This window comes from Microcaecilia unicolor, chromosome 6 (genome assembly GCF_901765095.1).
Source record: "Microcaecilia unicolor chromosome 6, aMicUni1.1, whole genome shotgun sequence".
NCBI classification, from domain to species: domain Eukaryota; kingdom Metazoa; phylum Chordata; class Amphibia; order Gymnophiona; family Siphonopidae; genus Microcaecilia; species Microcaecilia unicolor.
Genome location: NC_044036.1, coordinates 125,669,533 through 125,687,084, shown reverse-complemented (window position 1 = coordinate 125,687,084; position 17,552 = coordinate 125,669,533).

Here is a 17,552-nt window from a genome sequence, read left to right as displayed (position 1 = left end):
AGGGGTGCAGAATAGGTGAAGCAGGTTTCGAATTGGCATTTCCAGGGAAGATATTTTATAAGTTATTTAGGCATCTATGTTGCTTTTATAAAATAGGCTTGCAATAGGTGCCTTTCTGAACTTCCATATAAGTGTCCTGTTATAAAGTGACCCCTGACAGTGTGACATATGACTTCTGTGTAGCATGATATATTAGTGATGAGCAGCCAAAAATGTTTTGTTTCGTGTCATTTCCTGTATTGTCTATGGGAATTTTTGTTTTTGTTGGATTTTTCTGGCCATTTTGTCAGTTTCTGATATTACTGTGCACTATTTGTAAACCATGTGCACTGTGTTGAAAGAGCGCACACTGTTTTAGAAAGAGGACACACTATTCTGAATAGGTGCACACAAGTTTGTATATTCACAATAGTTTGAATACGCGTAATGGTTCATACATGCACGTTGATTTAATTATCAGGAAAGAGTGCAGTCTTTCTGAAATAGTGTACCCTCTTTCCAAATGATGCTCACTATTTCCATATAAAGGGGGGAAATTATCTGTATGTCGTCCAAAAACAAGCCACCGAAAAAAGCACCATTCTGTAAAATGTGCTTAAATTTTGGCTTGGTTTATAGAATAACACTTATATGAAAGGGTTGTGTGTAAATTTAGGCACCACCATTTGCACAAAAATATGATGCAAATGCCAATGCCTAAAGTTATGCATGAAGCCCCCATATTCTATAATTACATGTGTAACTCATTACCATGTACTAGATCCTCTCCGAAATGCCCATGACCCTCCAATTTCCGTGCTTCCTTTTTGGGCCATGTGTAAAATTTAGGTGCATATCCCACACCTAAATTTACATGTGCCGATGTCAATTAACTCTAATTAGTGCCAATCATCGCTTGTTAAAATGCCAATTATTGTTGCTAATTAACTTGTTACTTAATTAACTTGTGCATGAAACTTGGGTGTGCACCCAAATTTGCATGCAGAATTTTTTAGCACTTTTTATAGAATTAGGGGAAGTATGTAATATTTTCAAATATTGCACACTATTATTGTCAAACAAAATAAGAATTTTTTTCCTGCTCATTTTGATTGGTAATGATATGTAAGCACATAGGATACAATTGTTGACTTTCCTATATTGTTGCAAATGACAGCCCACCCCATGGAATTTCAGCATGATCAAAAGAGCCTTTATGTGAATAATACCCTTTGTTGAATAGGCCCCTATTTGTTAAGTATGGATAATGACTAGTATAAAAAAAAGTCCTATCACTAAAAACATTGACACACCATTTTGGAAGAGCAGTGCCGAGTTGAAGGATCTTTTACAAAGTAAAGAGTGTTGTCTGTGACCTCTAGCCCTTGAGCAGTTTCCTAAAGAAATCCATGGCATCTGGCATTTATGAAGTAGGAGGCAGACAACTTAGTCATTTGAAAAGTAGGAAGCTGAGAATCGGATGCTTGTTTGCAGCAGCAAATTTTGATTCTTGTGAGCAGTGGCAATTTTGGATACAAGATTTGGCATGCATAAATCTCAGATAAGTGCTTCGCTCTATTTGAATTGAATTTTGTTTAGCACTGGCAGTAGATGCACGTATATTCATTAGTACAACACTAAAGTTTGTCACTCAGTGCAGGTTGTGCACTTTTGCTATTAACGGAGGTGCCATATGAATGAAAAAGGAGATACACCCTAGACGTTTTATACAAAGGTGGACACTCAGGGCTGAATTCTATAAATGGTGCCTAAAATATTGATGCCAAAAAAATGCTTAAGTGCAGCTCTATAAGCTGCGCCTAACGTTAGTTGGTTTATAGCAAAGCAATGAAATGCAAAGGCTGTGCACAAATGTAGGTACGTCCATTTGCCCCAAAGAAAACGTGGTACGGATGCCCACACCTTAACTTTCATGCAGTGCCCCAATTGCACACATAAATTAAATTCACATGGACTATCTTCCCAGAAATGCCCATGACCCTCCCATTCCCATGCCCCCTTTTCCAGGACACATGTTAATTTTAGGCGTGGATCGCATGCCTAAAGTTATACACGCATACATTAATTGAATCCAATTAGCGGCAATACTTGCTTGATAAAAAGCCAGTTATTGGCACTAATTGCCTCATTATTCAATTAAGATGCATCCAAATTTGCATGTGCATCTCAAGGCACATTTTATAGAATTAGAAGGTAAGGGAAAAATTCTATAAATTGCACTCAAAATTCAGCACTGTAAAAAATCAGCACTAAGCACCATTTTGGGTGATTCTTTTAATAAAGACAGTTAATAAAACCCAATGAATCCAAATCCTATATAATAAAAAGCACCTCCAACGTTCTGAAGCTGACTCTGTGGCACTTAAACTTTGAGGCATTCGTGCTCTCCAACTCATGAATTGACATCAGTACTTCCTGGTACGTCACCAGCGACACTGACCAACCACATGAAAGCAGCACGAGGCACACCAACGGACTGAAAAAACAGCCCAAACAGCGTACACGGACATGGACGATACGCTCTGCCCTCCCACCCCTTTCGCTTCGCCTTGGAGCCCTGCTGATATGAAAAAACAGCCACATGGCTCAGTTCCTCGTGCCGTGTCCCGCCCTCCCGCACCTCTCGCTCTGCCCTCCCATCCTCGGAGCCCTGCTGATCTGAACACACAGCCACCTGGATCAGTTCCTTATGCCATGTCCCACCCTCCCACCCCTCTCACTCCGCCCTCCTGCCCTCGGAGCACTGCTGATCTCCAGCTGAAAAGACACTGGCCGTCGCTACAGCAGCACACCTCCTGACTGAAGAAAACATGTCCCATGTGCTGCAGGCATTGATACTGCCTGCTCTGCCTCGCCTGTATTCATCTTGGACCCCCTACACTACTGCAGGCTCCATCACTGTGCCTACCTGCTGTCGAGGTAAAAGAAATCCAAACTACAAAAACAACTTTTGGATCAGGAGGTGATAAGGTGCAGGGCTGGGCTGCGGTGGTGTGGGGACTAGCCAGAGTTGATTTCATGTCACTCTCTCTAGGGGGGGGGGGGGGGCTGGAACTCAGGGGAGGGGGGCCTGGAACTCGGGGGAAGGAGGGGAGTGTCTGGAACTCAGTGGTGGAGAGGGGTTTGGAATTCGGGGGAGGGGATGAGAGGGGAGGAGGGGGGACGATGACCCTGGAACACGGAGGAAGGAGTGATACTGGAACTGGGAGAGGGGCCCCTGGCACACACTCTCACTCTCACACACACTCTCTCTCTCTCTCACAGACACACTCGCATCCAGTCTCAATCTCTCTCTGTCACATACACACACTCGCACATTCATTCTCTCTCTCACACAGTCACTCTCACACATACTCTCTCAAACATACACACTCCAAGGAAAACCTTGCTAGCGCCCGTTTCATTTGTGTCAGAAATGGACCTGTTTTACTAGTAAATAAATCAATCAATCCTATAAAGGGCACACACCCTTTACAGAGTAGCACTTAGAGTGGATTTCCATACCCGACTCTGGGCACAAGATTTACTCCTGCTGGAACCTGGTATAAACCTTGGTGCTCAAATTGGGCATAGATCCCCCATATTCTATAACACTGCATCTGACTTTTTGGAATGCTCCGACCCTTCCATACCCCTCCCATGGCCACACCCCTTTTTGGGTTGCACACTCTGGGGCACTTTCACAAAGTGGCGGTGAGTAACAGTAGTTCCAGTTCCAGTGTGCACATTTCCCACACCAGCGAAAATATTTTAAAAATATTTCTGCAGACGCTAAGCCGGCAGTAATCAGGCAGCACAAGAATGCTTAATGCCACCTGAATGGGTGGCATTAAGTGCTCCCCACTCCATGAACATGCGGTAAGAGCAAGATTACCGCATGACCATGCTTTCTTTCAGCCTTTTTCCCTGCTGTTCTAGAAAGGGCCTCAGCACATGACAATCCCTATGGGATTTTGGCACCCAGTGTTTTAGAACAGCATGCAGCCAGAAGTGCGTACAAATCCTAATTGGTGTCAATTAATGCCAGTAATTGGTTGTTAGCGTCCAATTACTGCTTGTTAATGGCTCATTATCCAATTAAGTTGATGTACATCATGGATTGGCATCCAAATTTGTCTGTCATATATAGAATCCAGGGGGTTGTGGGTGAGTAGTATTTCAGAAGGCACCCTCCTTATTCACACTAAGGGGCCCTTTTACAGAGCAGCGTTAAGCCCAACGCAGGCTTGCTGCTCACTATTTTGGGACTACCGCCGGCCCAATGTACCGCCGGCTCAATGTGACCACTGGTGGTAGCTCTGTCCTGAGCATGTGCCATTTCTGGTGGAAAAAGAAAACCCCTGAAAATGGCTTGCGCAGCGATAACCTGGCAGTAATTGGGCATCGCTCTGCCACCCAGTTACCACCAGGTTAGTGTGGGAGCCCTTATCATCACCTCAGTGGATGGCAATAAAGACTTCCCATCGCATGGCCATGCGGTAAGAGTTCTCTTACCGCATGGCTATGTGTGCCTGGGGTCTTTTACCTGCTGCAGTAAAAAGGGCCCTAGTGCACGAGAAAAATGGCCGCCGCCACCAGCATAGGGCCCTTTTTCTTCCTGCTTGGTAAAAGGACCCCCTAAGGTCCCTGTTTACTAAGCTGTACTATAGGCATGCAAATGTTTTAGCACGTGCTGAAAATTAGTGCACGCTAATGATAGAGGCACCCATAGGAATATAATGGGTGTCTCTATCAGTGCACACTAATTTTTAGAATGTGCTAAAAAGTTAGCATGCCTACGGCACAGCTTAGTAAACAGAGTCCTAAGATACATATACAGTCATATATATTTAAAAATTTTCTAGCGCTTTATCATTGCGATTGGCTTCTTCATTGTCCTTCCCTTTTTTGATGATATGTGGATAATGCCTAGAACATTCAGCATGATGTTTTTAAACAGTTAAGCTTTTGAATGAAAACTAAAGCAACAATAATTGCATGTCACAAAGCTACCCAATCATTTTACAACTGGAAATCATGGTAAAATTAAGGTGGATAGAACGGGTCACTGAGCACTGCGATCTGCCACACATTTAATTAATAGTTCTTCTTATACCTTTAACTGTTAGCAGAGGCAATTATTACAATAATGCTTCTTAGGTCAGACTATTTAGCAAAGTCATAATTTGTAAAGTCAATACCTCTCCCTAGAGACAAATTTATAGTGGAGTAATTTTGTACTGGAAAATTGTTTGTATAGAACATTTTACATTTCAATTGGTTGCTATACTCTGTGGTGTGATGCCAAACACAAATTTTAGGTCTTATAGTAACTGAGCATGATGGATGCACTGCATTTTTCATTACCATATTTTTTTAATGTCCACAACCTACAGTTTATTAAACCGCATGAACAATGTAAACAACAGGGAGGACTTCACAAAATTGTATTTTTGTTTTATTGATCCTCAGAGGAACTTTATACCTGTCTGTGTCCTAGCAAAAAGCTTACAAAGCATTCATCTTTGTAAAATCACAGAGGGCACTACTCATCATTTTTTTTTTTTTTTGGAACAGTTCAGAACCTAAAATGCCTACCTAAGACAGTTTGCAACCTTTAATATTGTTCTTATCTTGACGGAACCTAAGAGAGTTTGTAATCTTTAATATTGTTCTTATCTTGAAGGAGATTTTTTTTTAATGCTTGTGTTTCTCAGGCTGCTGTTACAAGTGGAAGAATAACACCATGTGAAGTAGATGTATGGTGATCTGGCAATATCAGTATTCTAAATTCTGTGTAAGATTAGACGCTATCACAAACATTATTGGTATAGCACAGGGTTATTCTGACATTTCGTTACCGTTAGAGATGTGTCAATCCAATTCTTTATTGCATTCTTGAAAATCAGTAAGGAAATAGGTGGGAAATGCATCTTAAAAACATAACAATTGCCATACTGCACTAAACATTGCCCTAAGTGAAATGAATCTGAATATCATCTTCATAAAAGTAAACACTAATCCAACAATTCTGAATGAAAATGGCAAGAAGTGTGATGAAAATATTAAACAGAGATGGAGTAAGAACTGCCCTTTGAGGTACATTGAACAAAGGATAAGATGCAGATAGAGAATCATTTTAGTATACCTAAAGAACACATCAAGACAGGTAAGGTCAGAACCATTTAAGAACTCTTCCAGCAATATTAGTTTCCTCTAAATGAGTCAATACTTCCCCTAAGGGTTCTTTTATCTTACTTAAGAACTTTATGATTTACAATCGGATGCATCTGTAATGTTATCTGAACTGATTGTAGCTGAGGACTTTAATGTTGCCTGGAATAAAGTAACACAAGGAGTGACTGGTTGATGGAGGTGAGCAAAGTGTTGGACTGGATACAATCAGTATAAGAGATGACAATATAATAATATACAATATTTTGTTTATATACCACAATTACTATTTGGCTCATTATGGATAACAATAAGAAAAAAGACATTTCTGGGATGTCAAAATGATATTTGGAAAATAAAAAAAAAGTGTTTTATTTCTGACAAAAAACTCATGAACAGAGATTGATCTAGGGGCTCCTTTTCAAAAAAGAAAAATGTCCAAAATGTCCAAATCACTAGTTCAAAACACATTTTTAGGACAGTTTTCTATGCAGTTCACATGCAGTGCATCCAAATCACACAGAGGTGTGTTGGGGTTGAGATTTGGGCGTTCCCAAAACTTGGATGTTTTTCTGCCATAATAGAACAAAGCAAAAACATGCAGGGCTAAAAGTTAGTTGGTTTTGTCTAGACCTTTTTCAATCATGACTAAGTCACAGAAAGGTGCCCTAAATGACCAGATAACTACTGGAAGGATTGAGGCATGACCCCCTTATTCCCTCAGTGGTCACTTACCTCCTCCCACCACTCCAAAGATGTGAAAGAAGCAGTACATGCCAGTCTCTATGACAGCTTCAGATATTATGAGCAGTCCTATTAGAGCAGCAAGCTGGTCCCTGGAGTAGCCTACAGGTTCGTGCAGTGCACTGTAGAGAAGGTGTTCTAGACCCATATTCCACACTGTTACCTTGTGGTGGAAAGTGTAAACCCTCCAAAACCCACCAAAAAACCTACTGTACCACATATAGGTGATACCTGCAGATATAAGAGCTATTGTAGTATAGGAGTAGCCTAATGGTTAGTGCAGTGGGTTTCGATCCTGATAACCTGGGTTCAAGTCCCACTGCAGCTCCTTGTGACCTTGGGCAAGTCACTTAACCCTCCATTGCCCCAGGTACAAACAAAAACTTAAGAGTGTGAGCCTGCTAGGTACAGAGAAAGTACCTGTATATTATGAGGGGCATTTTCAAATGGGGACGACCATCTCTAAGGGCACCCAACTCTAAGGACAATGCCGTGAAGGGGCGGGCCAATGCATATTATCAAAACAAGATGGATGTCCATCTTTCGTTTCGATAATACGGTCGGGGACGCCCAAATCTTGACATTTAGGTTGACCTTAGAGATGGTCGTCCTCGGTTCTCGGCGATAATGGAAACCAAAGACATCTGTCTCAAAAACGTCCAAATCCAAGTCCTTTGGTCATGGGAGAAGCCAGCATTTGTAGTGCACTGGTCCCCCTCACATGCCAGGACACCAACCAGGCACCCTAGGGGGCACTGCAGTGAACTTCAGAAATTGCTCCCAGGTGCATAGCCCCCCCCCCCCCAGGTCCGCCTGCCTGAAGTACACTGCACCCACTACAACTGTTCCAGGGACCTGTATACTGCTGTGATGGACCTGAGTATGCCATTTGAGGCTGGTATAAAGGCTGGCAAAAAAGTATTTTAAAACTTGTTTTTTTTAATGGTGGGATGGGGCTTAGTGACCACTGGGGGAGTAAGGGGAGGTCATCCCCAATTCCCTCCGGTGGTCATCTGGTCAGTTGGGCACCTTTTTGAGGCTTGGTTGTGAAAAAATATGGACCAAGAAAAGTCTGCCTTCTCTTTCGAAAATAAGCGTTATGTGTACAGCACTGTGTATGTCTAGTAGTGCTGTAGAAATGATTAGTAGTAGTAGTAGTAGTGGTGTAGAGTTGAGTACAGTAGATTTTTAGTGGGTTTTGGTGGACTTACCATATAATATAAAGGAGTAATGGTTAGATGTGTACCTGAAACCTTTTTATGTGAAATCTACTACAATGACCCCTAGGGTGCCCCACTGCTGTGCTGGGATTGTTGGCCTCCATACATAATTTCCTTGAAGCAACCAATTTGACGAAACATGAATTCATGTTGGGTTCCTGTTCCCTGTCACAGCTTCCACTGAGTTTGAATCTCTGCATAAGGTAAGTTAAACTATTTTTGGAATAATGAATGTTTAAAATGTAAAAGAAGAATCAATGAAGAATATTATTGTCAATGCTTTTGAGGAGAAAGCTTTGAAAAGCTATGACTCTGATTATTCTAAAATATCTATCTATCTATCTATCTATCTATCTATCTATCTATCTATCTATCTATCTATCTATCTTATTAGCTTGAAGTGGAATGTGGGTATAGATATTAATAGTGGACATTCTGAGATTATGATCTTGCCAATGTGATTACTTTATAACCTATGCATGTACTTTGTGACTTCATCCTCAACATGTCTACATGTGGGTCAAACACAAATCCATGTGTTTTTTTTATCATTGTGATTGCCTGTATCAATGGCATAGCCTGGAGGTGTGTGTGTAGGGGGGGGGGGACTTGGTTGCCTGGCTCCCCTATTTGGGCACAGGCTCCCTCCAAAACTGCAGTACCCATTCAATGGCTAGTGGGGATGCTTTAACCTCACCAGTCAAAGAGGTCTGCTGCCCGTCGCCCCTCCCCCTTGTGCTGCTTCAGGAGTGAGGAAGTCACCAGCATGCCTCCAGTCACCAATGCTGGCGTTCCTCATACATGCTCAGTTCATGTATGAACTGGGCATGCTCAGGAAGTGCTGGCACTTGTGCAGGTAAGTGTACACTTCTGCACTTAAATGCTAGGCGAGCATTCAGTACTAATCTATAAATGATACACCAAAATCATTAGGGGTGTTTTACTAAAGATTAACGCATGTTATCTGCCACAAGACATATTTTATTCCTATGAGCCAAGCTGTAGATAACACGTACCAATCTTTAGTAAAAGACTCTGTAAGTGCATAAATGTAAGTGAGGCGTTCGCAGGGGAGGAGCGTGGGTAAGACGTGGGTGGGATCAATATCTATGCATATACTGTAAGTTACATGCTAAAGTGCCACATTTAGGCATGTGCATTTATGCCTGCTGTTTGACATTGCATAATTGGGCATACCTAAATGGAGGCATGTTGATGCCTATTTATACTAATATTCTATAATGGAATCTTAGTGTCCAACTCAGATGAACTAGCACTCAATATGCTGCATCTAAGTGCCTAAGTTATGGTGCTCAGAAATAGTATTGCTCCCGTATACATACAGTGGTGGAAATAAGTATTTGATCCCTTGCTGATTTTGTAAGTTTGCCCACTGACAAAGACATGAGCAGCCCATAATTGAAGGGTAGGTTATTGGTAACAGTGAGAGATAGCACATCACAAATTAAATCCGGAAAATCACATTGTGGAAAGTATATGAATTTATTTGCATTCTGCAGAGGGAAATAAGTATTTGATCCCCCACCAACCAGTAAGAGATCTGGCCCCTACAGACCAGGTAGATGCTCCAAATCAACTCGTTACCTGCATGACAGACAGCTGTCGGCAATGGTCACCTGTATGAAAGACACCTGTCCACAGACTCAGTGAATCAGTCAGACTCTAACCTCTACAAAATGGCCAAGAGCAAGGAGCTGTCTAAGGATGTCAGGGACAAGATCATACACCTGCACAAGGCTGGAATGGGCTACAAAACCATCAGTAAGACGCTGGGCGAGAAGGAGACAACTGTTGGTGCCATAGTAAGAAAATGGAAGAAGTACAAAATGACTGTCAATCGACAAAGATCTGGGGCTCCACGCAAAATCTCACCTCGTGGGGTATCCTTGATCATGAGGAAGGTTAGAAATCAGCCTACAACTACAAGGGGGGAACTTGTCAATGATCTCAAGGCAGCTGGGACCACTGTCACCACGAAAACCATTGGTAACACATTACGACATAACGGATTGCAATCCTGCAGTGCCCGCAAGGTCCCCCTGCTCCGGAAGGCACATGTGACGGCCCGTCTGAAGTTTGCCAGTGAACACCTGGATGATGCCGAGAGTGATTGGGAGAAGGTGCTGTGGTCAGATGAGACAAAAATTGAGCTCTTTGGCATGAACTCAACTCGCCGTGTTTGGAGGAAGAGAAATGCTGCCTATGACCCAAAGAACACCGTCCCCACTGTCAAGCATGGAGGTGGAAATGTTATGTTTTGGGGGTGTTTCTCTACTAAGGGCACAGGACTACTTCACCGCATCAATGGGAGAATGGATGGGGCCATGTACCGTACAATTCTGAGTGACAACCTCCTTCCCTCCGCCAGGGCCTTAAAAATGGGTCGTGGCTGGGTCTTCCAGCACAACAATGACCCAAAACATACAGCCAAGGCAACAAAGGAGTGGCTCAGGAAGAAGCACATTAGGGTCATGGAGTGGCCTAGCCAGTCACCAGACCTTAATCCCATTGAAAACTTATGGAGGGAGCTGAAGCTGCGAGTTGCCAAGCGACAGCCCAGAACTCTTAATGATTTAGAGATGATCTGCAAAGAGGAGTGGACCAAAATTCCTCCTGCCATGTGTGCAAACCTCATCATCAACTACAGAAGACGTCTGACCGCTGTGCTTGCCAACAAGGGTTTTGCCACCAAGTATTAGGTCTTGTTTGCCAGAGGGATTAAATACTTATTTCCCTCTGCAGAATGCAAATAAATTCATATACTTTCCACAATGTGATTTTCCGGATTTAATTTGTGATGTGCTATCTCTCACTGTTACCAATAACCTACCCTTCAATTATGGGCTGCTCATGTCTTTGTCAGTGGGCAAACTTACAAAATCAGCAAGGGATCAAATACTTATTTCCACCACTGTACATGTCTAGAATACTAGCATTATCCAAGTGTGCACCTATGTGTGTAAACAGGGGTGGCCCAAGACAGTCTGCCACTTGAGGTGAGGGAATAGTCTGCTGCCCCGACTCAGCTCTGCTCCACTCCACCCCCCCCCCCTCCCCACAGTCTAACATCTTCCCTCCTTCCCTGAATTTATCTTCTTTTCTGGCTTTCCAAAAGTCTGGGTGACAGCGGTTCCCATACGCTGCCTTGCCACCAGCCCAGTCTTTCTATGGCCCGTCCCACCTCTGGAAACAGGAAGTACATTAGGGAAGCAAGCCGTAAGAGAGAAGGTGACGGCGGCAGGGCAGTGTATGTGAACCAGTGCCTCCCTGACTTTTGTAAAGCCAGAAAAGAAGGTAAATTCGGGGAAGGAAGGGTGGGGGCAATACAAGAGCATACCGGGTGTGGGGGTGGATGCTGCTTCAAAAGAGTGAAACCTGAGGTCCCCGCCTCAGGTGGCCTAATGGTAGGGCTGCCACCATGTGTAAATGATAGCATGACACCTAAGTGCTATTCTTTAAATACCAACTTAACTTCCATAGTATATATTTGCAAAAGGGAGTACACAGGGGTGAAGCTTGGATGGGAGATAGGCTATATAATTTAAGCTAGACACATCCCTGCCACACTTAGATATGTGCATTTACACCAGTTCTATGGTTGGCATAATTGTGAACACTTCAATGTTGGGTGTGTTAATACTCCTTCACACTAGCAGTCTATAATGGAAAGTAGACATCTATTTTTCATTGTAGAATAGTCTCCAACCGCATGTTCTTTGAGTGCCTAATTGAAGGCACCTGGTTACAGAATCACCTCCATAGTGACTAAATATTACCACTATCCGGTCCATATTCAAAACAATTTAACTGGCCACTGAATAGTTAAATTGCTTGTTTGTGGCTATCGGCTAATTTTCAGTGGCACTTAACTGGTTATTACTGATGAAAATTAGCGGTTAGTGCCTAAGTGAAAACCAGCTATTTGGGGGTATGCTGGGGGCAGAGTCAGTACTTAATCATTCAGGGTAACTTCATAAATGGAACTGCATAAATCACAGTCCTATTTTTTTTCGGTAACCCATAGCCACTTAAGTTCTGAATATTGATTTTACTGGCGATGAATTAGCCAGCTCTACATAAACTGGTTATTCAGTGCTGAAAACCGGACATACCCAGCATTGAATATCTAAGAATAATGCCGGCAACAGTCAGCAAAATGCTCAGAGCTGCTGGCTGAATATTTTTTTTGTTACATTTGTATCCCGTGCTTTCCCACTCATGGCAGGCTCAATGTGGCTTACATATTATATACAGGTACTTATTTGTACCTGGGGCAATGGAGAGTTAAGTGACTTGCCCAGAGTCATAAGGAGCTGCCTGTGCCTGAGGTGGGAATTGAACTCAGTTCCTCAGGACCAGAGTCCACCATCCTTAGGCCACTCCTCCACTGACCCCTATATTTATAGTTTGTGGCGACTATCGTATTTTACATATATTAAGCAAAAATTTATAACTGTGCAGTAATTATGAATATACATATTGTTTAAATGCTGCAGCAGACATTAAAATATTGTACCCAGAAATTCTAGAACAGTCTGAAATACACCATAACCATTAAAGATGTGAAACATTCATATAACAGTTTATCGTGGAGGGTCACATTTCTGTAAAATGATTATGGGTGAATCTTTTAATATGTGACAATGACAATTAGAGTATGAAGGTTTCAAGCATTGTTCCACAGAGGTAGGGAAATGAGTATTATATAATATATTTCCATGGAAATAATATTTTTCATCATGAATAAATTAGATTTCAGAATCAACAATAACAATAAAACCCTTGCAAAACAAGCAGAGCTGAATGGATTTGAGCTTGTATTTTTATTTTTATAAGATAAAATAATAACATAAATGAATACATGGAATCTATCAGCAAAATATAGAGGTGAGAGAAATAATGAAAAAGTGTTTCTTATAAAACATATAAATATATCATTGATGTCTTATAGCTATAATGGTCCTAGATATTCTATGCTTTGTTTAGCTAAGAAGGTCCATACCTTGAAGCCCTAACAATTAAGCCTAAAGGCACCAGCAGATGAGTGATGAGCCTTCTAGCCATTGAAAAACTGTGCTCTGTCCCAGTTCTTCAGGTGGAAGCTGATGAGTCTGTGTCTCTTTTAATCTACTTTCCAGCTCTGTGGTTATTGGCTAATGCTACAACAGCCACTAGGAGGATAATGCAGGACAATCGACTATCAGATTTTCCTGGATTTTTAGGTTGTTTCACTACGGTGCTTAGTTTAAAAGGTGTATTTGTGTTTGGGACATCTGAAAACCAGCATTTAGACATCCATATTGCATAGACTTTGAAATACTGATTTTATAAAACAAGAATATGAACATCTAACACTACAGTATGTCCATATGCCAAGGGGGAGTGGTCTGAGTATGTTTTGGGTGGGACTAGGGAGGGGTTAAAAGATGGACCTCAAGCTCTGATTGCAGAAGGAGAAGGGGCGTCCATGTTCAGAAAAGATGGATGTCTGTATTCACACCTGGTACTTGGTAAATCCAGATTACAGAAGAGTGTGCTGACTGAGCAGTTCTCCACTGAATGGAAATACAGGAAGGCACAGTAGGTATTTTTCTGTCCCTAGAGTGCTCACAATTTATAAAAAAAAAAAAAAAGGAAACAAAAAGCTGCAGTGGGACCTCAGGATCTTTACTCTGGCTTTCTACTGACTGCTTTATCCATTATTCTATTCCTCCACATGGATGTCTGAGTGGCCATTTTATAATATTGTTGTTCCTCTGCTGCTACAGAGACATTCATATCCCCCGTTTTGCCCCATTCATAATTTGAACATTTCAGTTTGTAAAATGGATGTTCATGCTGGACATTTCTAACTGATGGATGTCTATCTCACATGTATTTTAGAACAGGTATCCTGTTCTAAAATACATGCAAGATGGACATCCATTTGTGACATACTGATTGGGATGTCCACATTCTGATTTGGATGTCCTTTCTAAAATCTCCCCCATATGTACTACATGCAGGACTGAATAACTGGGTGAAAGGAGTTTAATAGGAAATCCTTTCTGCTATATGCTGTTGTAAATAAACCTTTGTCTATCATAGTCCTCTTCTAGTCTGGCAGTTTTATTTATCAGTAGATAATGAGTTTGTGAACTCAGGGATCTATTTTTGGTATGTATGATCTATTGTATCTTGAGAAGTCTCTGACATAGAACAGGCTTTGAAACATGATACCACATTTGACACTGGAGAACAAAGTGAAGATATGTTTTTCATGAATTATAACAGAAGGGTGTTTGGAATATCACATGGATTTTTCAGATTGGATTAGTTGACATTATTGCTTCAGATGTATAACTAAGAATGAGCATGTTTAACAGGACCAATGATTATAATTTATAGATTATGGTGATCTGTTGATCTGAGTCCTCCATCATGTAGAATGGTCCACTTACAGGTTAATATGAGTTTGATGTATTAGAGACTTTAGGACCGGCTTTGTGTACATTTTATAAAAGGAAAATACCCACAGAAATATCTCCTAATGTACAAATTTGTTCCTGTTTTCAGTTGGTATGAATATGTACTAGTAGTCTGTACGCAGTGGTATGCTGGAGCTGGCTCGCATCGGCTCCCCAGAGCTGTTTGTTACTTTTTTTTAAAGAATTTTGGGAGCCGGTTGTTAAACTTTAACAACCGGCTCACAAAATTTGGGCTGTTGTAACTCAGGTCCTCTCCTGGTGTTGTCAGCCTCCAGCTGCCCTGTGGCTTGGGTAACTCACTTGCTCTCCTCCTCTCTGATCCAATACATACTGTGATGCTGTATGAGCAGTGCTAGTCAGAGACTGCATAAAAAATCCATCAAGTTTCACAGAAACACAGTAAAATCAGGTTCTTGGTTCAGACCATGTGGAGTTACTGTATTAAACTTATATATAAATCTTTGTTCCGTCTATAATAAAAGCTTGTCCAAATCACCCCCCCCCCCTCCATGAGGGGTGTGGCATACAAAGTACAAAAAAGTGAAAATCTTCAAATACATGACTCTTTTCTACACAATCCTAGGTCGGCTGCCACCCGGGGCGGATCGCCACTGTGCACCCCCCTTCGGATGCAGCGGCATCCATCCCTCCAGGGTGCAGCATGACACCCCCTGGCACAATGACACCCCCTCCCTGACGCATCCAGCCCCCCCCCCAGCGCAATGACACCCTCCTCCCCGGCGCATCAAGCCCCCCCAGTGCATTCTTGGCTGCTGGAGGGTGCAGAGAGCAGCCCGTGCCTGTCGGCTCCACTGGCTCCCTGCTCCCTCTGCCCTGGAACAGGAAGTAACCTGTTCCGGGGCAGAAGGAGCAGGGAACCAGCGGAGCCGACAGGCATGGCTGCTCTCTGCATCCTCCAGCAGCGTGCACCCCGGGCGGACCGCCCCACCGCCCCTCCCTTGGTACGCCACTGCTGCACCGAGTATAGAATACACTTAGTTGGCACTGATTTCAGTGCTGATTTTTAGGCGCTCTATATTGAATCTCCCCCTGTATGCCAATGTGAATGCTTCAATGGTATATCAAATGCATTAAATAAATAAATAGTAACCTCTTGACTAGTAATAGGATGAAAAACAGACCAACTTCTATAAGCTAATACACATTTTAAAGAATCTGGATCAAAAGACCTCTTACCAGGATATAAATAATGTGCCAAATTACTATCAAAAAGTTTAAATATAGTATTAATTTTACATTAAAAATACACCGCAAGATCACCTGCTGAAGGTTGTATCAACTCAGAACCAGTACTGTCAGGGAAACTTCAAAAAAGATGCATCTCAGAAAATATTTATTCTCATGTTTAGAAAAAGTTTTATCCCATGATGAATAAACATCCTGAGTAGCTAATCCTTGTTTGATACTAAAGCAAAAGTCACTAACGTGGAGGGGCATAATCGAACGGCGCCTGCCAAATAGCTGGCCGACCATCTTCGGGGCCGGCACCACAAGGGGCAGAGCCAACCGTATTTTTGAAATACGGTTGGGGCAGACTAAATCGATCGCCGGGTGTAGAGGAGATGGCCGGCTTTGGTTTTCAGCCATAATGGAAACCGGGCCCGGCCATCTCAGACCTGGCGAAATGCAAAGCATTTGGTCATGGGAGGAGCCAGTATTTGTAGTGTACTGGCCCCCCTCACATGCCAGGACACCAACTGGGCACCCTAGGGGGCACTTCTAAAAAAAAAACAAAAAACAATAGCTCCCAGGTACATAGCTCCCTTACCTTGTGTGTTGAGCCCCCAAATCCCCCCCAAACCCACTACCCACAACTGTACAACACTACCATAGCCCTAAGGGGTGAAGAGGGCACCTACATGTGGGTACAGTGGGTTTTGGGGGTGGTTTGGAGGGCTTCCATTTACCACCACCAGTGTAACAGGTAGGAGGAGATGGGCCTGGGTCCGCCTGGCTAAAGTGCACTGCACCCACTAACTACTGCTCCAGGGACTTACATACTGCTGTGATGGAGCTGGGTATGACATTTGAGGCTGGCATACAGGCTGGAAAAAAAGTTTTTTTTGGGGGGGACTTGTTCGTGAGAAAAAAGGGTCCAGAAAAAGTGACCCAAATTCTCGCTTCTGGCGCCCTTCTTTTTTCGATTATCGGCCGAGGGCGCCCATCTCTCCTCAGCCAATAAACACGCCCCAGTCCCGCCTTCACCACGCCTCCGACACGCCCCCATCAACTTTGTCTGTTCCCGCGACAGATTGCAGTTGGAGACGCCCAAAATCAGCTTTCGATTATACCGATGTGGGTGTCTTTCTCTTTCGAAAATAAGCTGGATAGTAAACTTGTTTTTTAGGTATATTAAAAGCAAGAAGCCGGCAAAAGAATCAGTTGGACCGCTAGATGACCGAGGGGTAAAAGGGGCAATCAGGCAAAGCCGTAGTGAAGAGGTTAAATGAATTCTTTGCCTCAATCTTCACTGAGAAAAATTTGGGAGAGATACCAATGCCAGAAATTGTATTCAATGCTATAAATCTAGAGGATGTAATGGGGCAATTTGACAAATTGAAGAGTAGCAAATCTCCTGTATTGGGTGGTATTCATCCCAGAGTACTGATAGAATTGAAGCATTATAGGTTACAGTTAATTACAGTTATAGGTGCTGCAAGGGAGCTGGGTGTGTTTGGTTCCCTATGGCTATGATGTTTACAGCTGACTATGAGGTGACAAGAGGCCCTATTTGACCTCCTCTGTCTTCTAGCCACCTCTGCAGAACCCTCCATGATATAGTCAGTATACTGCCCATGAGGTGAAGGACATATTGGTGGGTGGTGTCATGGAGCTGGGTATGATATTTGAGGCTGGCATAGAGGCTGGCAAAAAATATTTTTAAAAATTTTTTTCAGGGTGAGAGGGGGTTAGTAACCACTGGGGG